General features: G+C 47.1%; 1 non-coding gene across 1 annotated transcript in view; it reads right to left on the reverse strand.

Annotated features, from left to right (window-relative positions):
- LOC103257159 overlaps positions 1-24,261 on the reverse strand; it is a 40,003-nt gene extending 15,742 nt beyond the window's left edge. The window contains exon 1 of the transcript XR_002481797.1: positions 24,185-24,261. This is a non-coding gene — a transcript (uncharacterized LOC103257159). The remainder of the gene's footprint in view (positions 1-24,184) is intronic.
- Positions 24,262-24,487: the final 226 nt, after the last annotated feature.

Genomic DNA, 24,487 nt, shown 5'->3' on the forward strand with positions numbered 1-24,487 from the left:
GTTTTACAGCACAGAAGGAAATTCAGCAAGGCTAAATAAATAAAGCTGGTGGGATTTCAGAATCACTGGAAGTCTCAAGATACATTTTCTGGAAAAACTGAAGTGTGAAAATGTGATTTGGGCACAGATTCTATAAAATATACATTACTTTTCAGAACAGTCTGTTTTTGCTGTAAAAACTCAGCAACAAGACTCTATGTGGATTATTTATTTCACTTGCTTTACTACTTAACTGATTTTTAATAAAAGGAACAGTGCTCAGAGAGATGAGAGATTTAATTTTGGCCCCAGAGAGCTCCACACACCTGCCAAGCAGTCTCTGACTTTGTCCTAGGAGGATAAGGTCTGCCTTTAGTCTGGTTTTCTTTCTTGAGGCACTGAATAAAGATGGGACTCATATGTGATGGGGATGAGGATGGAATCTCCTGGACAGCCCTGGATATGTAGTTTGTTCCAAAGAACCACACACATTTGGTCAGCAGTCCACTTGGTGCAAGTTCACACGTGCCACATGGGAGAACTCTTGAAATTCATGCCTTCAGCCTCTGCCTCCCACCCCAATGCCTGTTTGGAATGCCCACTTCCTGCTGGACACCGCTACTAGGTAGCCACTGCTGTCACCATGAGTGTATCACTAAGATCCAGCTCACCAACTTTCAAACGTGCCAAAATGGTTTCTCTTTCAACCTCTTGGTTTTGAACAAAGCCCTACCAACTTCTAGCTGGCCATTTATTTCAAGACTGCAATGTCTGCACAAGCCCTTCCCCTCAGCCAGGGAGGACTGCTGGCAGGTCCAGCCTCTTGCATTTTGGAAGTGAAGGTAGTGGCCAGCAAGAACCCCCTGTGGCACCTGTCCTGGGCTGGGGTGAGTGGGACACGTGTCCCCTAAGCCCGTCAAACCTGCTGCAGGTCTCAGTTGGCTGACCTCCAGAGCGAGGAGCAGAGTTTCGGGGACAGTTTGTCGGGAGCTTTTGGCATGACTGAAAGCATGACCGGTCTATGATGGTGGTTCTTCCCACATTGGTATGCTCGGGAGCAGGTCACGACCAAGGCCAAACTTAGTTTGTGAGGCCCAATGAGGCCTGAGGGACACATGGAGGTCAGGGTGGGAAGCATACAGAGTGGGTAAATGCCACCTCTGTCTGACAGAGTAATGGGATGATCACTGCCCCACAAGGCAGGGGGAAGGGATGTTGGGCAACATGGGTGTGGGCGTAAGTGGAGAGTCCGCTTTCCTGCCCATCCCATACGCTCATATGTGATGGGATGTGGACGGGGCCTCCCGGAACAGCCTTGGATACACAGTTTGTTTCCAAAGAACCACATGGATTTGGTCAGCAGTCCATTGGGTCTTTGGCTCACACACGCCATGTGAATTTCAAGAGCGCCCCCAGGGCACCCTCATGTGACCATGGACTGCCAGCACTGAAGCCTGGCTGTAGGTGGTCTTCGGGTTCATGTGTGAGTCACCCCGGGAATGGGGTGGAGGTGGGCATTTCTGAGTCCTTGGAGTTGGGGGACCCCTGGTATCTGAGGAATAAAGGAAGGATTCATACCATGTCATTCCACCTCTCCAGACTGGCTGGAGTTACACAGGTTCCCGTGTAAATGAAACCCACACATGGAAACAGAGGGCCAGGACATGGCATACAATAGCTTACTCCGTGTCGGCAAAACACATTGGGCATCTTTGTGGAAAACGCCGTACTCTATTACCATAAGACAGTCTTAAGACTGTAATCAAGAAAGGAAGCTGATTCTACATTCAAATTCCTATGTCTGGCTGAAAAGCTCAGAAAAGTAAGAGACTGATTTTGATTGACCTATTAAAATTAACAAGAGGCTTTCTATAAGCAACTGGGATGGCTATTATTACTTTTAGGTCACTACTTTGGGAGGTGTTCTGATTTTAATTCTTTTATTTGTATGAGGGTGTTGCAATGCAATCTTTGCTTTTTGATGAAGTAGGAATTAGAGTAAGTCGAGAAAATAGTGCAATCAGTGAATTTTACAAGCATTCCTGGAAATCTTCAAACGCTGTGGCAGTCCGTCTCATGTGTACATGAGCTCAATTCTCACCAGAGAAAGACTGGTCTAGCTTCTCCTTATGATGGGGAAACTGAGGCACAGATCTAAATCACACAAGGCCATGCTGCCGGTAGCTGTTGGAAGCAGGGCCTGAACTAACCAGGCTGGATTCCGGGGTCCATGCTCACAGCTCTTTCTCATACATGTGACAGTGGAACCCTAGGCTACGCCTCTTACTCCTAATCTCAGTATTCAGGTTCTCATGGCAAGCAGGCACGACTGCACACCAGCACTGGTGGGCGGGGACTCAAGCATGTTTACTGAGGAATGAATCATGAATCTTGCAGGATTAGCACCACAGAGCTCAGGCCCCTCGATGCCACAGCCAGAATTCCAAAGAGAGGATGGTACACAAGCGTCACCATTTTCCAAACTGTGTGCCACCCGGTATTTCACATACATTATGTAATCCAATCCTCACCCAGGAGGGAGACACACTGGTGATCCTGCAAACATTCGAGTGCAGAACTGAGAAGCTGATAACTTCTCTAGTGGTAGAGACGGGAAGAGGCTATGCTTCTCAATGACCTGAGCCTATTCCTGGACTTGGGGTTGGAAGCCTGAGCTGCATGAACATTCATAGGAAATATCAGTACGTTGTTGGCTCTCAAACTTTTCAATTAAATCCAGGAAGCCAGGACTTCCCAATGCTTTTTGGCTACAGAAAACCCTGCTTCCCTATGCCAGGCGTGTGCTAGTTGTTATTAACCTCCTAGGCATGAGTGCTCCTTGCTGGATAGGAAAGCTACATGCAGTCACAGATCAGCACAGTGACAGCCCTCAGACTGTGCCGTGACACACCATGTGCACAGGCTGGCATCCTTTTTAGCCCTGTAGACTTTGAACTTCCATCAGCACTCAAGTGCTGATCACAACTTCCCAACAAGTATCTTTTAGAACAGTTGTCCTCAACATTTTTGGCATCAGGGACCAGTTTCAGAGAAGATAATTTTTCCACAGACTGGAGGTAGTGGGGAGATGATAGTTTGGGGATGATTCAAGCACATAACATTTAAGGTGCACTTTACTTTTATTATTATTACACTGTAGTATATAATAAAATAATTATACAACTCACCATTTTCAAAAAGAGGCATGGACAGAAGTGGCAAATAAAATAATGGGGGGGCATGCATGGACTAAAATAAGTGTTGGATTCTGACTTAAAGCTTGAGATCAGATGCAATTGTATAACTGAAGTATACGAACTCACTTGCTACTCACTGATAGGGCTTTGACATGAATCGGCAAGCCACTGATTTATGATGGTCTCTGTGCAGTCAACCTCACTGCTGATGTTAATCTGTATTTGTGACTACTCCCCAGCGTGAGAATCACCGCCTCAGCCACACCTCAGATCATCAGGCATTAGATTCTCATAAGGCACACACAGCCTAGATCCCTTGAATGCACAGTTCACAACAGGGTTTACGCTCCTCTGAGAATCTAATGCACCGCTAAGCTGACAGGAGGTGGAGCTCAGGTGGTCATGTGAGCGATGGGGAGTGGTTGTAAATACAGATGCAGCTTCACTAGCTTGCCAGTGGCTTACCTCCTGCTGTCCGACCTGGTTCCTAACAGGCCATGGATCTGTACTTGTCTGTGGCCCAGAAGTTGGGGACCCTTGTTTTAGAATGGAAACATTTTCAGAAAACTGAAGTTTCAAAGTAAAATCTTTCAATTTTACAGAAGGGAAGGAACTTTTAATAACCATGTTATGTTTTCAGCCGATAATGTGTGGAGGGCGCATTGCGGAAGGCGGCAAATTAGACGTCAGAGGGAGTTAAAGCGTGGGTCATCAAAACGGCCCTTTCCCCAGTCATGGAATAGTTCATCCCAGGTGTATTTTGAGGTGAGATTTTAAATGGCACAAGGACAATTTTATAAATTAGTTTTTCTGGCCTGGTTATGGTGGTATTTACCTTGGCTCGTGCCAGGATTCAAAGATAACAACAGCCAGGTTTGCTCTGTCTTCATATCGGAAGTGGCAAAAAATAAGTTCTGCCCTGGCTTTGTCTGTCGGCCTCTCGTGGCATTGAGAGCTTTTCTGCGTCACTGAGATGCGGCATTCTGTTGACCTCTTTATTTGTGGATGCTAGAATTGCCTCCATGGACAATCCTAAAGGCTCGACTATTGTTGAAGGGCTGGATTTGGTAGACAGTGTGAGTGCTCCACAAATAGCCCTGTGTTTCCTTGCTCTTCACCCTCCCTTGCAATCAGAAAGGGCCTGTGGCCAGTTCTGGCCAGTGGGCGGTGAGCCAAAGGATGTGTGTGTTCTGGGTGGAGACAGTCAGACACTCATGGCAGTGTGCTCCCCGGTCCTCACCCCTGTTGCTGTGAACTTGGAGGCCACATGCCCTGATGGAGGATGGACACCCCCTGAAAAGCACCTTTCTTGTGGTAAGCTGCTAGGATTTCAGGGCAGGCTCTCTTGTGGATACCAGAGTTCACTACTCTGAGTAAAATTCCCGATGAATATCTGAAAAGCGTACACGAGCTAAAAAAGGCTGAGATGACTTGGGAAAGGAAGAGCAGGGAGGGGGTCCTGGCCTATCAGATGTTAGATGAGAAGGTCATATTCCTAAAGGCAGTGTCGTAACGGTACGGGGTAGGAACATGATCGACGGAGCAGGCAAGAGAATCACATTGACATGGGACTGTCAGGGGACACAAATGGCAGCACAAAGCAGTGGAAAGGGCAAGGTGGGTCAGTTGATGGGGCAAGGAAAGCCGTTCACTGTCTGGGAGGAAGGAAGCTGGGTTCTCCCAACAGCACACAGAAGGGCTCCATTTGGATGAAACCCAAGTCGCAGAAGGTAGGCTCAAAGGCCAATGGGAGGAAATGTGGGAGGGTGTCTTGTGATATGATGGTGAGAAGCGAGGTTCTCACAGTCCGCCTTTTCCATGAGAAGACAGACAGATGTAGCTTCAAAATTAGGGTAGCTTCCAACACAAGACAAGGCAGAGAGAAAAAAAGGACATGTTGGGAGAAGATATTTGCGATGGCTAAAACCCACACACAGAGTTAATATCCGGAAAACAGAAAAAAATTCCTGGAAATGGAAAAGAAAAAGTCAGATGACCAGGAAATAATGGAAAGCAGGGGAGGAATGCGGTCAGGACACCCAGAATGGGCTAGCCAGAAAGACGCCCAGTGCCCTTGGGAGAAGAGATATGCCCTCTTCAGGCTGAAGAGCACAAGCCCCTGCTGAAAAGTCATTTATACCTGCGTGTGCCTGTTTGTGCATGTGCACATGTGTGTGTGTGAGCGTGTGTGCATGTATGTGTGTGTGTATGAGTGCATGTCTGCCTGTGTGTGTATGTGTGTGTGCGTGTATGTGTATGTGTTCGGGTGTGTGCATGAGTGCACATCTGCCTGTGTATGCATGTGTGTGTGTGTGCAGAGAAGCAGCTGATATCTCTGACACGTGGCATCCTGGAACTTTTCATTCTCTCCCTTGTTCTTTCTGTCGCAGCACAAACTCTATGCTACAATCATTTGCTAGTTTCTATCATCGGAAAAAGATTCTTAAGGGTTTTAGAAGTTAGACAACATAGGACATACTATTACAATTACATGCACTCTTGTAATCTATGCTCTTCCTGGCTGCTTCAGGAAATGCCAAAGCACTGACATTCATGGCAAGAATTGTAAAATAATAATAACACTAATAATAATAATAGCTATAATATGATTGCATGATTGCAGGCCACACGTGGCCAACGGGAGGTAGACAGAGATATCTTCCCAGAAGTGCTCTCTGGGAAGCACAAGTCTCCCGGGGCCCGTCTTTAATTTAGAAGTCAAAGTCACAACGCCATGATCTGTTTTCTAAATAACTTTGAGACTTTGGAGGAGTGCTGTGCTGAGTGCTGTCCACACAGACAGGCCGCCTGGCCCTGGAACGTACAGCTCACTCATTGCTGTGCTCTTGGTCTACGATCACTGAAGACCAATGCAGGATCTTGTTCGGACCATCATAAAAATGTCCCCTGTGCTCACTGTCATCTCAGAGGAGCATTTCATTCCAACGGAATAGTATTCATTAAACTGAACCAAATTAGAGCAATCTACCTCTCTAATAAATTGTTGTCATTATGAGGGCAGGTCAAAGTCGGCAGCAACAGAGAAAATCTATTTATATTATTTTTCATTTAAATGGCTTTTTGGGGTTAAGTGCACTTAGAAAAGTTAAAAAAGAACCCTACAGATCATTTAAATTATAACATTGTGAAAGTCAGAGATGTCATCCTGAAATTAAAATGCAAACATCTAAGTTTTAATTTTTAAAAATTACCAGGAGTCTGGATAATACATGCAACCAATCACCAGGCCCATAGGGGAACCATTCTGTTCAACTATTCGCACTTTGCATGCACCCAATGAAAGAAGCAAAGCTGGCCGTGCTCGGTGGCTCAGCCTGTCATCCCAGCACTTTGGGAGGCCGAGGTGAGTGGATTGCCTGAGCCTACGGGTTCGAGACCAGTTCAGGCCACTTGGTGAGACCTCGTTTCTACAATAACTCAAAAATTAGCTGGGCAGGGTAGCATGCGCCTGTAGATCCGGCTACTTGGAAGGCTGAGGCGGAAGGATCACTTGAGCCCAGCAGGCCAGCGCTGGGGTGGCTGTGAGTGTGCCACTGCACTCCAGCCTGGGTGACAGAGTGAGACTCTAGCTTAAAAAAAAAAAGCAACAGAAAGTAGACAAGTTCATTGAAGCATCCCTAAATATCTCCACCAGTCTGCCACCAAGACTTGCATCTCCAAACAAACACGTATTTTCAATTGATAAAAAGCCTTAGAGTATATCTACGTATGAAGAGCCCAGTCTTGTGACATTTCAATATACCCTAATGTCTGTGAGGTTTATGGATAATCCTTCAAACCTTCAGGCAAACCTAAAGTTAGGGATGATGGATGCACACATGCTGTGGTCAAGACAGGTGCTGCAAGAGAGGGAGAGTTGGTACAGAACGCTGGGGTCTGCAGCCACAAGGGGAGAGGGCAGGGAAGGCGGGGCAGAGACCCCCAGCAAAGACAGTCAAAGGGACATATGAGAGGAAAAAGCTGCAAGAAAGGAAACAGAAGGCCCAAACTAAGATGCACTTTGCAAGAAAGTTTCCTTCATCAACTGAACCGTGCGCCCCCACCCAAACCCATGGTGAAGTCCTAGCCCGCAGACCGCAGAATATGGCTGTATTTAGACACGGAGTTTATAGAGAGGTAATTACGCTAAAATGAGGTCACTAGGGCGGGGCCTCATCCAGTCAGCATGGTGTCCTTCTAAGAAGAGGAAATGAAGACACAGACACAGAGGGAAGGCCGAGTGAGGACACAGGCAGGAGACGCCACCTGAAAGCCAAGGAAGCAGCCTCAGGAGGGACCAGCCTGCAGACACCTTGACCTCAGACTTCCAGGCTCTACAACTAGAAGAACATACATTTTTCTTGTTTAAGCCACCCAGTCTGTGAAACTTTGTTTCAGCAGCACTCCAGTAATATCACAGGCTAACACAGGTTCCAGAAGGAGAGGGAGGGGTGGAGGGGGGGAGAGAGAGAGAGAGAGAGAGAGAGAGAGAGAGAGAGAGAGAGAGAGAGAGAGAGAGAGAGGAAAGAGAGGAGAGAGAGAGAGAGAGAGAAAGAGGGAGGAGACAGATTTACACAGCAGCATAGAAATCTCCAATCAGGGAAACAAAAGAAGTTTACAGAGACATTCTTTAACAAGCCCCTTCAGACTACAACAAAATGAATATCCCCAACTCTCAAGCCAAGTGTCAGTCCGAGGACAGGAGTGGGCTCCTTCCCTGATGGCCACTGACTCAAAGTGCAAACTCTCTCCCACATTTGCCCAGTGTGATTTCTGGCAAACAGTGTGATGACATCACAAGGGCACGTGATTAAAAATGAAGCCCCATAGAGCCAATGCTCACTGAGGTCACGGTCTGCACCAGTGCCAGGTGAGACGACTTGGGGGCTCAGCAGTGACCAGAGACAACTTTTGATGGTGTTGCTTTGTGGCAAAACCGTCTACTTTCCTGACACTGCAGTCACTGTGTACTCAACACCCTCAGCCTCTCTTTGATGAGGCAAGATTTTGTGGTGCCTGAAGGTCATCAACTCACCCTCGTCCTGCAATATTTGTTGAGTGCCTACCAGAGGACCTTCCTGGGGAGAGACAGGGTCAGCTCTTCAGAGAATCCATGGGCCACCGCCAGCTAGAGGTAGAGTGCTCTGGGGTTGGGAAGGACAGAACCAGCTCAACCCACGCCCGAGAGACTGAAGGGCAGAGGCTGCCAGGAGGCCCTGGGTGGCAGGTGGAAACAGGACAACTGGCTTTGGGTTGCTGAGGGGGCTTGTGGCTGGCTCACACTTGCTCAGCACGAGGGGCACACTTCCCATGACCATGCTGAGTGCTCACAAGGACTGGAGGAGACTCTTGAGCCAGGGGAGGGGGAGATAAGATGGGGAGGGAGGCAGATGGGAAGAAAGGGGGCTGGATGGGGAGAACAGGGGAAAGATGGGGAGAATGGAGGACAGATAGGGAGGATGAGGGGCAGATGGGGAGAAGGGGGCCAGAAGGTGACAACAGGAGGCAGATGGGGAGAACGGAGGGGGAGACGGAGAGAACAGAGGAGATGAGGAGAATGAGGGACAGAAAGGGAAAACAGGGGCCAGATGGGGAGAATGGGGGGATGGGGAGAATGGAGGGGGATCGGGAGAACAGGGGCCAGAAAGGGAGAACGCGGGCACCAGGGGAGAATGGGAGGGCAAAGGGGAGGACGCAGGGAAATGGGAGGAAACGGGGAGGTAAGATGGGGAGACAAGGGTGATGGGGGAAATGGGGAGAATGGGGGGCAGAAGAGGAGCATGAGGAGGAGATGGAGAGAATGGGGATAAGATGGGGAGAATGGGGGGCAGAAGGGGAGAACAGGTAGGGAGATGGGGAGAACAGGGGCAGAGGGAAGGGTGGAACACAGAAGAGAAAGATGGCGAACAGAGGGAAAGTTAGGGCAGAAGGGGAAAGGGGGCAGGGCCCAGAGAGGGAGGAGGGGAAGGGCAGGAGGGGCAGAGGGAGGATGGGTTGGCAGGAGGGCAAGGGGCTGAGGACCCTGAGCAGCAGAGGCAGACAGGCTGGGTGGGGAGTGGGACACAATCACAGTGTGGAAACAGGTGTCCCTGGTGAACGCTCTGCACAGGGCAAAATAAAAGGTCAAAAAGTGGGTGAGTGGGGAAGCCCAGGGTCCCAGATGGGGTTTGCAGCAGGCCTTCCCACAAGGGAGGGTCCAGGGACCATGGGGCTCCTGGTGCCCGGGTTGCTGCGAGGAGGGAAAGGGACACCACAAAGCATCACAGAGGGCCCCATGTAGGTTGCTGCCCAAGGGGTGCAAAGCCCTTGCCCCATGCCCCGGGGTGGGTGGGGAGACCAAGGTCAGAGCCATGGGATCCTGAGACAGCGTCCTGGTGAGAATTATCATTTTATTGTTCCCCTCCCAGTTTTCTGTTAGGAAATTAAAATGTTCACTCTCATTTAAACTCAATCTCATTATTGGCTGCCGCTTCACATGGCTCTGAAACATGATGTTAAGAAAGAGTTTATGGAAACTGAGTGGTGGTTACATTTAAAGAGTGCCCGAGCCCACTTTCAGTGGGCAGCACATCTGGTTTCATGTTTTTGCTGTTGTGAATAGTGCTGCAATAAACATGCATGTGCAGGTATTTTTTTTTATGAATTGGAGTCTCACTCTGTCACCCAGGCTGGAGGGCAGTGGCACACTCCCGGTCACTGCAACCTCGACCTGCTGGGCTCCTGCAATCCTTCTGCCTCAGCCTTCCAAGTAGCCAGAAGTACAGGCGCAGTATACCATGCCCGGCTAATTTTTTTGATTTATTGTAGAGAAGAGGTCTCACCTAGTTGCCTGGGTGGGTCTCGAACCCACGGGCTCAGGCGATCCTCTTGCCTCGGCCTCCCAAAGTGCTGGTATTACAGGCTGAGCCACTGAGCAGAGCGATTTGAATTACTCTGAAGGGGGATTGCTGGGTCATACGGAAGGTTGATTTTTATATCTTTTAGGAATCACAACACTGCTGTCCACAGGGGTTGTACTAATTTACACTCCCGCCAACAGTGTAGAAGCATTCCCTTTTCCCTGCAACCTCTCCAGCATCTGTTGTTTTTTGAGTTATTAATTATGGTCATCCTGACAAGAATTAGACTATCCCTTTTCCCTGCAACCTCTCCAGCATCTGTTGTTTTTTGAGTTATTAATTATGGTCATCCTGACAAGAATTAGACTATGTTAAAAAAAAAAAAGTGGTACACATGCATGATGGAATATTATGCAGCCATAAAGAAGAGACAAAATTATGGACTTCACAGCAACTGGAAGGATTTAAAGTCTATAATACTCAGTAATCCCTCACAGAAGCAAAGAACTGAGTACCACATGTTCTCACTCATAAGTGGACCCCGAACACTTATCACAAAACTATAAGAAAGGGATTGGCAGTAGCAAGACACTGCCAGGGGAGGGAGAGGACACACAACATCAATCGGGGTACCTGATCTCAAACCAGGCAAAGTGGGGACCAAAGGGAGGCCCAAACTTTACCTGTACAGTGACCACTTATACACCCAATCCTGAATTGTACCCCATGTTTTTAAAATTAAATTAAATTAAAATTTTTTTTAAAAGAGTGCTTAAGCCTGGTGATGCACCTCAGTGGTCAAACATGAGATGCGATTCATGATCGTAGCTTTTATGTGGTGCCAGCATAGACGGTCCTGCAAAGCCACGCATGCTGTTGACAGTGAGTGGTGAAAACACCTGGAGTAGAAAAGAGCTGCACCCCTGCACCCCAAGTCCAGTTGAGTCTCTAGTTTTGAAACACCACTAAAGTTAAATTTAGAATTGTACTGGGGGTGGCCTGAGGCACGCTGTGGAACCCACCAACAAAGCCAAGTGCAAAGACGGCCTTCCCTGACACCCTGCTGGCTGTCAGGATGTCACCCTTCTGAGCACAGTGTATCATATCTCCTTGTTTTTAATCTCTGACCTCCAAGTATGGCTCAAGCCCTCCTTGAACTGAAAATGCAACCAGAAGCGGCCAAGAACCCTCAAGTAGAGTTGGGGTCTTACTCTGTTGCCCAGGCTGGAGTACAGTGGCACAATCACAGCTCACCAAAGCCTCCACCTTCTCGGCTCTGGTGAGCCTTCCACCAGATACCATCACATCTGGCGAATTTTTTGATTTTTTTTTTTTTGTAGAGATGAAATCTCATTTTGCCCAGGCTGGTCTCGAACTCCTGGGTTCAAACGACCCTCCTGTCTCCTACCCATCTCTACAAAAAATAAAAATAAAAAAATTCGCCCAAAGTGAGGATCACAGTCATGAAACTCCACCCAGGTCTGAATACGCTATTTCTAATCAAGATCTTCAGAACCAGACAAAAGAACAAACAAAATGAGCATGTGTGTGTGAAAAGGTTCTACTTGGAGCTGACTGGAAGCTATTTCCTATTTCTTTTCTGTTTGTGAAATCATGTGTTACCATCTTGAATCTGGAATATGTCTGATGTGGGATTTTGAGTTTTTTGTAGTTTCTCTGCTCCTACTGCAAAACTTAAGACAATAACATACGGGGAAGAGAATTTACTTAGCAAGGCTCGTGAGTACCAGATGTTATCACAGCTCACTGAACATCCCCGAGATCTTGGTTTACAAGTGAGCCTATTCACTAGGGTCTACTTTTCCCAACTCTGCTTGATCACATGATTCTAAATATTTGCTTTTTTTCAAAAAAAGCTCTTAGAATATTCTAAAGCAAAAATTCAGTAGGCAGTCACAGCACAAATGCTAAGTCTACCAGGGCTTTGGGAGTCCTCTGAATCAAGGCCTGGCTCCCCGTTCCGGGTGCTCATAGAGTGTGGAAGGGGCAGAGGTCACACCATAGGCCTACAAATTTTGCCATCTACACCACCACAGAAAAATAGAGCCTGCCATTGAGGACACACTACGCTCTCTTCACTGCTCTTCCCCAAACTCGTTTTCTTTCCCCAGACCTTCCTTAGGATCATATTAGATGCTTAGAATATGATAGGCGTTCAAGGTTTGACAGAAATAACCTTTGAAGGATTTACTCACCCAATCTTAAAGCGAAACCTTCTAAAAGACCCTGAAATATTATCTGAAATGCCAGCAATCTGTAACTATCTTGACCTACTGATTTAAAAGAATAGCAGAAAATAGTAAAATAAAAGAGACTGAAAGGAGATGAAGAAAATTAATATTGGGTGCAATGTACACATCTTTACTGCAATTATGTGAAGGAAATAACATGAAAAGGAAAGGAAAGTAGTAAATAGCAAAGAGACGGATGACTTAGGGATACATACTTCAAAAGGCAGAATTACTCATGAAAAATGTTCCCTTATTTTTATCATTCACTCAAACTGTGCTTGACTGAAAAGGCTAATTAATATCACTGCCTTATTTTTATGAAGATCAACCAAAGGCCAAATGAGGTGGCTCATGCCTGTAATCCCAGCACTTTGGGAGGCTGAGGTGGGAGGATTGCTTGAGCCCAGGAGTTAGAGACCAGCCTGGGCAACACAGTGAGATCTCACCTCTACAAAACGAAACAAAACAAAACAAAAAAACAACAAACCAAATCACAAAGTCACCTTACACTGTGGTTTTAGAAGCTGGAAATGTCAGAATCCCTACCCTGCAACAGAGACCTCAATGTTTCCCTCAACCTTGTTGGGCAATTTAATTTAACAGCAAGGTATGGAAGTTTCCACCGAATTCTACAGGGAGAGCCCACCGGAATGTTGAACGAAGCTTACTCTGCCCAGCCCTGCAGGGTGGACTACCCTCTGACACGGCTTGGATGCCTGTTGCCTCTGAATCGCATGTTGCAATGTGATCCCCAGTGTTGAAGGTGGGACCTAGTGGGAGGCGTCTGGGTCATGAGGGCTTCGTGCTGTTCTCATGGTGGTGAGTGAGTTCTGGCTCTATTCATTCACACAAGAGCTGGTTGTTTAAAATAGCTTGGCACCCCGCCCTGCTGCTCCCACTCTGGCCATGTGACACAGGCCTGTTCCCTCTCTGCCTTCTGCCATGATTATAAGCTCCCTGAGGTCTCATGAAAAGCCCAGCAGAAGCCGGTGCCATGCTGAACCGTGAGCCAAATAAATCTCTTTCCTTTATAAAGTACCTTTATAAAGCCTCAGGCCAAGCGCAGTGGCTCATGCCTGTAATCCCAGCACTTTGGGAGGCTAAGGTGGGAGCACTGCTTGAGTCCAGGCATTCAAGACCAAGGCTATATAGTGAGTCTTCATCTCTACAAAAAAAAAGAAAAAAAAAAATAGCTGGGCGTGATGGTGCATGCCTGTAGTCGGTGGAAACTTCCATACCTTGCTGTTAAATTACTCAGGAGGCTGAGGCAGAAGACTGTTTGAGCCCAGGAAGTTGAGGCTGTGGTGAGCCAAGATTGTGCCACTGTACTCCCGCCTGGGCGACAGAGTCAGATCTCGACTCAAAAAAACAAAAAAGTTACCCAGCCTCACGTCTTCCTTCAAGCAACACAGAATGGACCGACATACTCCCTCCAAACAGTGGTCTCTCCAGCTCGGACAATTGGCAAGCCTACACGCAGTAGCCCAGAGGGGAGAGGACGCTGCCTGGAAGCCTGGTTGAGCGGGAAGGAGAGGAAGCCGGGCTCTGGCTGCTCCTTGGGCAGTGGAGGTCTGCTTCCATCACGCCACCCTCAGCAGCCTAAGAAAACGGCCCTGCCCTTGCACCTCGTGCCAGAATCCCTCCCTGCCTTGGACTTCCTGAAACCGTGCATGATCCGTAAGCGCTAGACCTGGATGCACGTGGCAAGGCTGGGGCTCCCATCTTGCCCTCTCCAGTCCACCTCAATGACAGTCCCCAGCACTTACTGGCAGATGACCGCTCCTTTCTTGACACCAGGCCCCAGACTTGAAGATCAGCCTGTTGCCTGCACCCTTCATACACCTTGAGCCACACTTGGGTTTTGGGTCCTGGGTTGCGGTGTCTTTCCCGGTTGGGCTCTGACCAAGACTCAGTTCCGAAGCCTCCAAATGCCTTCTGGCCACAGAGATGACATGGAACCATCCGATAGGCCTGAAAAGGTTAAACAATGGCCACCCCTGCTTGTACTTGTCCAGCCTACTGGCCCCATTGGAACAAGAAGGTCAAGTGCTGACTAACAGCTGCCACGTTTGCCTTTCCAACAAAGCTGGGGATGAGGGGGGAGAGAAGGCGGGGAGAGCCCTGAGGCTTACGTGAATGGGATATCTGGCAGCGATGGGAAAAGCCAAGACCCTGCCACCTTGAAATGGAATGCGGCTGGAACCAAGGTGCAAACGGAGAACCTTTAGGAGTTTTCTTAAAAGAGAGTGATAGAAATCAACTCAATGAAAAAAGAGATGACAGCTAAGTAATGTGTTTAACAGGAGTAAACAAGAGACATAAACACATATGAAAAACCAGTCTGAGCACCCTGGGATAGTTGTTTCTATTTGCCGACTATACATCGGTAGTTATGGCAACACCACCCAGGCCCAGGGACTGATTTAGATACTGCTGTAGACTCCGCTTCTCCGTGAAAGATAATATCCCTTCTTAGAATGATATGCAGGGGAGGCTGAGAAGTACCAGGGACGGGAGAAAGCTGCATGCCTGTAGTGATCTCAGAGGTAGAAATGTCAAGGTTGCTAAGCTATGGGAAAGTCAATGGGGGTACAGCAAAAACCACGTACAAATTCTGGAGGATCGATCAGCGGTATCCCTGTGTCTGTGAGAATGCTGATTCTACCCACCTGAGTCTTAAGAACTGGGAAGAAGTCCAGGTGACCACTAGTTAATGTACTTCCAAATGCAGGAGCCTTGCCCTAGACCTTGGGCCAACACTCAGGGGCCCAGTTGACTGAGCAGTTAAGAGAGCGTGAGGCAGGCATTGGTTTTCCATTGCTGCTTAGCTTCTAACTGGCATAAGATCATATATAATATCACAGATGTTTCTGAGGAAACCCAGCAATTCCCACAGGTCGGACATTTCAATGAGGTTTCTCTTGAATTCCACTAAAGAAAGGGTCTTTCCTAAAAAAGCATTAGAAAGCAACACTATAACTGACTACAGAGAAATTCTCTTTCAACTGTACTGAAATAATTTATGTTCACTCCATGTGACCTGTAATAATTACCAGAGTCCACAACTTTTTGCAATTTAAAAAATTTGACTTATGAACCAGTTTGAACCAGTTTGAAACAAAACAGTAGTCAAGGAGCTTTCAAGTGGTCGTTGTATTCTGTAACAAAGGAAGAATCTCAACAACATTTCATGGTTATCAAAGACACTTGGTGTGCATTTGGAGATTATAGAGGCAGGCTGGCTGCCGTGGCTCACACCTGTAATCTCAGCTCTTAAGGAGGCCAAAGCAAGAGGATTGCTTGAGCCCAGGAGTTTGAGATGAGCCCAGGCAACATAGAGAGACCTCATCTCTACAAAAAAAATTTTAAAAATAAGATGGGCATGGTGGCATGCACCTGTGGGCCAAGCTACTCAGGACGCTGAGACAGGAGGATCGCCTGAGCCTGGGAGGTCAAGGTTGCAGGAAGCCATGATCGTGCCACTGCGTTCCAGCCTGGGTGACAGAGTGAAACTCTGACTCAAAATAAATATATCAATGAATGAATAAAGTATAAAAAGAGAAAGATTATGGAGGTAAATGTTTTAAATAACAATATTGTCCTAATTTTCTAACTCAACACTAGCAAAGGAAATCAAGTTAATTTAAAGACAGAGACTCTTAAAGTACCAAAGTTAGAAAAGAATGATACTCTTAAGGCACCAAAATTTAATAGGCTAAAAAGCCCAGTTATCCATCTGTAGTAGCACAACAAAATAACCACAGTCTTTACCAGAAACCAACTCCTGAGGCTACAAAATGATTTGGTGATGGGAAGTCAACAGAGGTTAGGCCAAAGGTGCACAGCAAGGAGCAGCAGGTCTAAGAAGGTAAGAAGGAGGTGACCCCAAATTTCTTGTGAATACCTGGAACACTGTGGTCAAGTGTGGAAAGACTGAGCCCCTGGATGTCAATACTGCCATGAAATACTAACAGGCGTGAAAGCAGATTTGCTGTGTAATGGATGTGGCTGGGTCTCTGGTCAAACTCTTTTTGTGCATCTATTTCAATAAGTCCCTTATTCTTTAAAAGAAGGAACATCTGCCAGGCGTGGTGGATTATGCCTATAATCCCAACACTTTGGGAGGTTTAGGCGAGTGGCTCACACGAGTCCAGGAATTCGAGATCAGCCTAGGCCACATAGTAAGACCCTGTCGCTACAAAAAAAAAAAATCAAAAAATTAGCCAGGTGTGGTGACAGGTTCCTGCAACTCGGGAGACTGAGGTGGGAGGATTGCCAGAGCCCAGGAGGTTGAGGCTATAGTGAATTGTGATTGTGCCACTGCACTCCAGCCAGGGTAACAGAGTGAGACCGACTCAACAAAAGAAAAACAAGGAATATCTGTGAATTGCCTCCCCTATGCAAGAAACTTGCATACATCCCTATCTTTTACCATCAGATTTGCCTGTATGGGGAGGTTTATGCTCAGGGAGGTGGTACCTGCCCAAGGGTGAGTCCAAGCAGTGCTCGGGAAGGGCACAGGGTTGGGGCCCTGCCTCTCCCTCCAGACCCTTGGCTGTATCCTAGTCCCACCCAAAGACAGCAAGGGAGACACGCGTTGGGTTCCTAGCCTCGTACCCACAGGTTCTGGCCCTGAGCTGTGGAACAAGGTTTAGGGTCCTTCCCGAGGCAACCATCACGACACAGAGCCTGTACTCCCTGGAGTTTTCACCTGGACCCTTGTGCCTCAGCAGTGTATGCATTTGGATGGGAAAATGTCATTATTTTCATGAACTTCTAGCCCTCAAACTATGATTGGAAGTGAACAAAGCACAGCAGCATCAGCAAGCCCTTGGCTTTGTCAACAGTAGAAATCTCAGGTGTTTAAATATCACATTACAGTTGGTGTAGACATTTGGAAATGTCAGAGACGCTCATTACTGTCAGATGATGTTAGACCTGCCTCTAGCAGGTCTAGACCTTGATGTTTAATGTGTTAATAAAGCGTTTTTTAATCTCACATTTTTAGTTCACCATATTTAAAAGGTTGCGATAACTGTGTTTAAGTATAGTTGGTTTTCTTTGAAACCTTATGCTTTTTATTTTGTGCAATTAAGGCCATTATTCTGGGGAGGGGTCTGCAGGTGTCCTCAGATACCAGAAGGCCACACAGTGGCCTTGTGGGGTCAGGGGCAGTGGGAAGGGGCTCCTGTGGTCAGTCTCCTGCTTCTCTTTGGCTGATCATGGAAAAAAAGAACAAGAGGCCGCCATCTCTCTTGTCTATGAAAAAGCAAAATCACTAATAAAATAATCACCCTAATACAATTCAGTAGAGTTCAAACTCACTTTGTATTGGATCCGTTTTATTTATGAATTATAATAATGTCCTAATTTAAGTTATAGGGAATTGTACATGTTGATCTTTTATAGTTAGAGGAACAGTCCTGTGTGGTGAAGTGTCACAAGTCACGTTATAAGAGACAGGGGAGGCCGAGCAGTGGGTCTCTGAAGGGGGAGGAGGTGCAGCCCCACCCTTGGCTTGCCTGCTTTCATGTTAGGTATCACTCCTGTCGAATGAAGGCGTTTCCTCGGGAGATCCTAACCCGCTACTTGTGGATGTACCCTGGTTCTGCTGTGATCTACTTTCCCGGCCAGCCTGGAGGAGGAGGGCTTTCACTCCAGGGGCGCATGTGTGTGTCTGACACGCAGTGCAAGGCTTCCATGAAGAGCAGCCTCATTGCACAAAGCGAGGCTAAAGAAATTAAAATTGGCCGGGTGCTCATACCTGCAATCCCAGCACTTTGGGAGGCTGAAGCGGGAGGATTGCTTGAGCTCGGGAATTGGAGACCAGTCTGGGCAACGTATTGAGAACTCATCTCTACAAAAATAGTTTTTTAAAAAAATTAACTAGGTAGGCCTGGTGTGGTGACTCATGCTTATAATTCCAGCACTTTAGGAGGCCAAGGTGAGAGGATTGCCTAAGCCCATGGGTTTGAGACCAGCCCAGGCAATTTGGTGAGACCTCATCTCTACAATAAATCAACAAATTAGCTGGGCTCGGTAGTGCATGCCTATAGTTCCTGCTAATGGGAAGGCTGAGGCAGAAGGACACTTGAGCCGAGCAGGTCAAGGCTGCGGTGGCCACGAGTATGCCACTGCACTCCAGCTTGGGTGACAGAATGAGACTCTAACTCAAAAAAAAAAAAAAAATTAACCAGGCATAGTGGTGTGTGCCAGTGGTTCCAGCTACTTGGGAGGCTGAGATGGAAGGACTGCTTAAGCCCAGGAGATCGAGGCTATGGTGAGCCATGATCATGGTACTCAACTCCAGCTTGGGTGACAGAGTGAGAGCCCAACTCAAAAAAAAAAAGAAAAAGAAATGATTCATTTTAAGAGTTTCATTTATGATTCATTTAAGAGTCATTTTCATGACTCTTAAAACGTTACATTTATTTGTTTAATTCTAATTTTTCTCTAATCTCAGGATAGATTAAAAAGTGACATTTGAAAGGCTTGTGATATCAACCAGTTACAGTTAGTTTAAGCTTTTAATGAATCCCACTATATTTACTTTTTCTTGGCTAGAGAGCAGAGTTGAGCGGGGCATGTCACTAATTATGAAAGATCCCCAAACAAATTAATCTTTGCAGCAATTAATATATATTTGGTACATTTATATCTAATTTCTGACTGACATCTCCTGGGATGAAATACGGGCACCAAGGCTGACACTAAAAAACTGCCCTTACACATATGGATCTGGAAGGCAAGAAGATGGCTTTAATGATTCTGTGCCCAAAAGGTCTAAACTCATAGAATATGAACAGCTGCTTTTTACTAGAACCTATATATAATACATTCAGAAACCCCATATTCTGATTTTTGGAAACGTCTGATCTTCAAGATAAAAAAATGGAAAGTACCCTTACAATATTTTTCTGCACATTTTTCCTTCAATTTCCAAATGAACTGATCACATTTCAACTTTAAGTGTAATCTGATCCATTATGAGATGGTATTTCCTTATCTCCCTCATCAAAGAACTCAATAAAAAATCTTGGGAAGGCTTGACAAATATTGTGATAGAGAATTAGTATTTATTTTAAAGAAATTATTTTAAAGTAGTAATTTCTTCAAACTGAGTGACTTTTCCCAATGCACAATTATGTTCCAAAAGTCTTTCTTTCTTGAGTTATTTTCAGAATTTCTAAAACGTCTTTCCTTTTTGTGTATGGAAGAAATAAAACAGCAATCATTATCTTTTCTCTTACAGTTTGAAAGAATTAAAGCATTCTTCTGTGTGGCACAATTGATAACAACGAGCTCATGGTGAATCTGAACCCATGTGTTTGTCCAACATTGCCGGTAATCTGTCACCCTGTGTTGGGTTTGATGGAGACACCATCTCTCCCCTGGTGGATCGATTCTTATATTGTGGCAAATCCATGCATACTGTAACTGCAAAGGCACGCCTACCATCCATGGGTGCTCAGGAGGACAGGCACACCTGCCCTCGCCTTCCAATCCTCTGCCCACCTGCCTAGTTCCCCATCTGCTTTCCCCTGATCTTCCCAGCCTGATGTCCTTGTTCTCATGCTCAGCTTGTGTCCTACTGGCTTCACCAGTGACTGGTCGGGTTGGCTTCTACTTGCCAACCTGACTGCTTGCTAGAACCAGCTGGTGGCAGTTCTGCTCTGTTACTTGCCATGTGCTTCCGGCAAGCAATGCAACATCAGCAAGCCTTAGTTTCCTCCTCTGTAAAATGTGAACAACAACAACACCCATCTCATAGGCTGTTGTGAGGATGTAATCACATGATTCACATAAAGCATTGTGCACAGCAGCTGGCCTGTAGGAAGGACCCAATGCACATGTCCAATCCTAACGCCACACCGCAAGAAAAATGAAGGTGAAGGGTTGTCTGCTCAGGTAAACTCGCTTATTTGTCACACACAGTATGAGAAGAGTTGTGAGTATGTAAATGCAGCCCAGCAGGATATATACAGAAATGAACATTTACTGGACAATGTGGAGGTGTTCAGAAGAAGGAGGTGTGACTTTTACTGGAGGGGCAGTTGAAGGCATATATGCGCAGAGGAGCTGGAGCATCTGTGTGGGGTTTGAAGGATGTCCAGGAGCTCAGTTGGTGAACAGGGGCAAGAGGGTTTTCCAGGCAAGAGAGGCTGGTGGGAGAGAAACCTCAGCAGGGGTCGTGGTGGATGAAGGAGTCCAGGCTGGGTGGGCAGTGAGGGAAGTCTTGGGCTCTATTTTGTAAGGTTCATAACAAGGTGTAAGAAACCTGGAATTAGGATTAGGGAAACCACACAGGTGGCATCAGGGAGCATGGATGGGGACAGAGAGACTGGATGGGAACCCTACAGGAGTTGAGGCAGATGACAAGTCCCTTGCTAGGAGGCAGGATCATAGGGCTGGAGACCAGGAGAGGGACAGCTTCAGTGAATACAGGCTCTCTGATCTCGCCCAGACCTGTTAGTCAGGAAGGGGCATGTTCGGGTAACCTCTCCGGGCTCCCGCAGACACACCAGCCCTCTTCTCCCAGTCCTTTGCCACCCATTAGTCCCAGATCTGCTTCCTCCCCTGACTTTCCCAGGCTGGTGTCCTTAGTCCTCTGCTCAGACAGTTTCCTTCTAGCCTCCCCGGATTAGTGGGCCAGAGAGAGGACCAGTCAAGGACCAGGGACAAGACAGAACAGGGAACGGTCACTGTGGGAATGCCAAGGGCAATGTCCCCACAGTGCCCAAATCATGGTAGACCCTCAGTAAATGAGTGCTGAATGAACAAATGAATGACGTATGTAACCATGAGGAAATAAATGAACAACTAAACTTTATCTTGCTGACATACTGACTAGCAAAGCGTAGATATTACTGGAAATATTTTTGCTACTGCGACAACTTCTGGATGGGTTTGGGGAAATTCCTGATCTTTCTTTTTCTTGGCAACGAAATAATGTTCAGAACAACATGAACCTTTGACGTCGATGCAAGTCTTGACCCACTTTTGGTAGAGCACTCCCTCTGAGAACGTTACCCAGAATCTTGAATGACCCTGCTGACCCGAGGATCCCACCTTGCCCAAGTCCCCAGTGCACCCCAGGCGACTGTCAATTGTCGGGTCCATGGATATCTCACAAATATGAATCAAAATATAGCTGTGAAGTTACCTGGCGGGTCAGGGATGAATGTGGCTGGGTTTTGCATTAGCCGGTTGGATGGTAGGTTCTCTGTGGCAGGCAGTGTGTGTGTGTATGTCTCGTCCACTACTTATGCCTGGTAAGTTCTGGCTCTGGAGGAGGCATCCAATCATGTGCCATGTGTCAATTAACCAATCAGCCACAGTTCTGCAGCATTCACTCCCCACCCGTGAGGCCGTGTCTCACCATGGGCAAGCCAATCGTCTTGGCCACATTTTCTCTTTCCAGTTTACATGCCCTTGTCTATGCCAGTGGGCCAGGGAGAAAGAGTTTGGTTTTAGGATGGCTTCTCTATGAACGTTGGGCCTCGAGGGGCTGAGTCAGGGTTGACCTAGGACAGTGAGGAAGGCTGTGGGTGCTAGGGGTGAGGCCATGTCTACAGATGGGCAGAGAAGGAGAAGATGGGCTCTGATAGGGTCGGGCAGCTTTTTAAGCCCGGATGCCCAAGAGAATGACGAAGGCACTTTTCTAAGCAGTCACTGACAGACCCTGATCCTTATGAAGTCTGGATGTCTGAGAGAGGCCCCAGCACTCAAAATATTCGCGTGCTCCCCGGGGCATCTGATTTACTGCCAGGGTTGAGCTCCACGGGCAGAGAGGAAAGCTCAAACACTTGCAGCCAACCAACCTCTTCTCACTGCCCTACCACCCCATCAACACATCCAGGGCAGCAAAAGACTGAGATTTACAGGGCTCGAGGAACCCACGATGAGTGGCTTTTTAACAAAAAAAGCCTTTTCAGCTGGTTCCTCATCTGTCTCTAACGTGGTTCTTGTGAGGCTGCCTTACTCTAGACCTGCATTCAGGTGAGTCTGCTCCTGGGATGACAATGGAGACACCAGGTTGCAAGTATCAGGTTTTCCTATGAACTTCAACTTCACGTTTCCTGTGAGCACATGCCACTACAAAACAGCAGCAAACTCACACTGTCCTTGCAGAGAGAAACAAACCTCCCCATCACTTATGGAAAAACAGCAAAGTACACAAAAGCATACCTGCATTCTCTTCCTCAAGTTTAGATTCTCAAAAGTCTCCAGGTAAGTGGCTCCTGTCAAGAACTGTCCAACGAACCTGAGACCAAGTGCTCTCCCCAGGAGTGAGGGCTGCCTGGTCTCCCCAGGGCAGTGCGGGGCCATTTTTAGAATGCTGAGCCCTGTCTGCGTCTTCCTGCCTGCCCTACTTGATGGAAGAGCAAGTAGCTATTTTTTTTCTCTGAATAGTCCAGCATATCAATGTCTCAAGCTGCAGAGTCATCATTGGTGGTAATTATCTCTGTCCCCTGCACACAGCGCAGGACAGCACAACACAGAGACATGTAAGAGCACCACCAAAACTCCACATCTCCCTAGGCCAATCGGACAGCATCACCCACACCTGGCTGTCACTATTTACACTCTAGACATGCCGCCATTTCTCTATTCAAAGTCACACGCAGGATTTGCCATCCGGTTCTTTTTTCAGTGTGGCTTCACCTGAGTTATTTTTGTTTTTATTAATTTTTTTATTACAAAGACGTAGGGTACCATTCAGGGTTAGGTATACAAATGTTGATTATGCAGGTACCCACCTAAGTTGTTTTTCAAACCAGCAACACCGGCCAGAGAAACAAGATGTGGAATGAGTCAATACATTCCTGTTTGGACTCCTTACGAACTGAGTTGTGTCTCTCCAACTACTGATTTACGTGTTGCATTCTTAACACTTAGGACCTCAGGGCACAGCCTTATCTTAAGAAAGGGTCTTTAAGAGGTAATCAAGTTGAAGTCAGGTCAGGATGGGCCTTGATCCAATACAACCGGTGTCCCTGTAAGAAGAGATTAGGACACAGATATGCACAGAAGGAAGACCAGGTGAGGACATGGAGAGAGGACAGTCAAGCAAACTGGCCTCAGGAGACACCAGTCTTGCCAACACTTTGATCTTGGACTTCCAGGTACTTTGTTATGGCAGCCCTAGCAACCGGAAACAGGGCTTTAAATACTTTTGTGTCAGCTACAGGAGGTTAGAGGCCCATAGATTAGGGGAATCCAAAGGCTGTTCATCTTTGTCATTCTTTCTCTTTCTGATGAGATAGGGCAATTTTATAGTCATAAGGAAAATGCTGTTTCTAGGCCTCATACCTTTTTTTTTTTTTGAGTCAGGGTCTCAGTCTGTCACTCATGCTGGAGCATGGAACACAGTGGCACAATCACAGTTCACCGCTGCCTTAATCTCCTGGGCGCAAGTGATCCTCGTGCCTCAGCCTCCTGATTACCTGGGACTACAGGAGCACACCACCACTCTGGGCTAATTTAAAAAGTTTTATTTTGTAGAGATGAGGTGTCACTATATTGCCTAGGTTGGTCTTGAACTCCTGGGTTCAAGGAATCCTCTTGCCCCAGTCTTCTAAAGTACTGGGATCACAGGTGTGAGCCACTGTTCTCAACCTAGGCCAAGTACTTTAGAAGTTCTGAAGATGGGCTTTACTGATGTCTGTGTGTATGAGTGTGTTCATGAGTGGGTGTACTTTTGCATATGCGTACCTCAGTATCACCATGGTGTAGACCCCTTCATGCCCCAAAGTGGATCCTAGGGACTCAGGAGGTCACTGGATGTCATTGCACAAAGCTGAGCCCTGGACTCTTCCATCACAGATGACTGGCGACATCTGCCAGTATTCTTTAGTAAAAACCATCCCTGAAACCAGTGCTGTCAGTCAGTTGTAGCTGTCCTGGAACTGCTTACCAATTTCTTATTCAAGCACCAAGACTCGAGGATGTTTCAGTCCTGGTGTTCTGTGAATCTCCTGGCTGGCGGTGGTTCTCTCCTCTGTGGACATAAAGAATTATCATGAGGACCACCATGAATAAATGATCGCTTGGAAATGGCCTTGTGGCACCTGCCTCAACGCTGTCACTGCCGAGTTTCTACTCATGCTGCTGAGACTTCAGAACCTTGCCCCTCGTGGGCTGCAGAGAGGACACGAGCTGTCTTCCTGCCACCTGATTCACAGGGCTGGGGTTTCCTTCCCTGTATAACGACCATCAA

This window comes from Carlito syrichta, unplaced genomic scaffold (assembly GCF_000164805.1).
Source record: "Carlito syrichta isolate Samal-C Ts95f unplaced genomic scaffold, Tarsius_syrichta-2.0.1 Scaffold301569, whole genome shotgun sequence".
NCBI classification, from domain to species: Eukaryota; Metazoa; Chordata; class Mammalia; order Primates; family Tarsiidae; genus Carlito; species Carlito syrichta.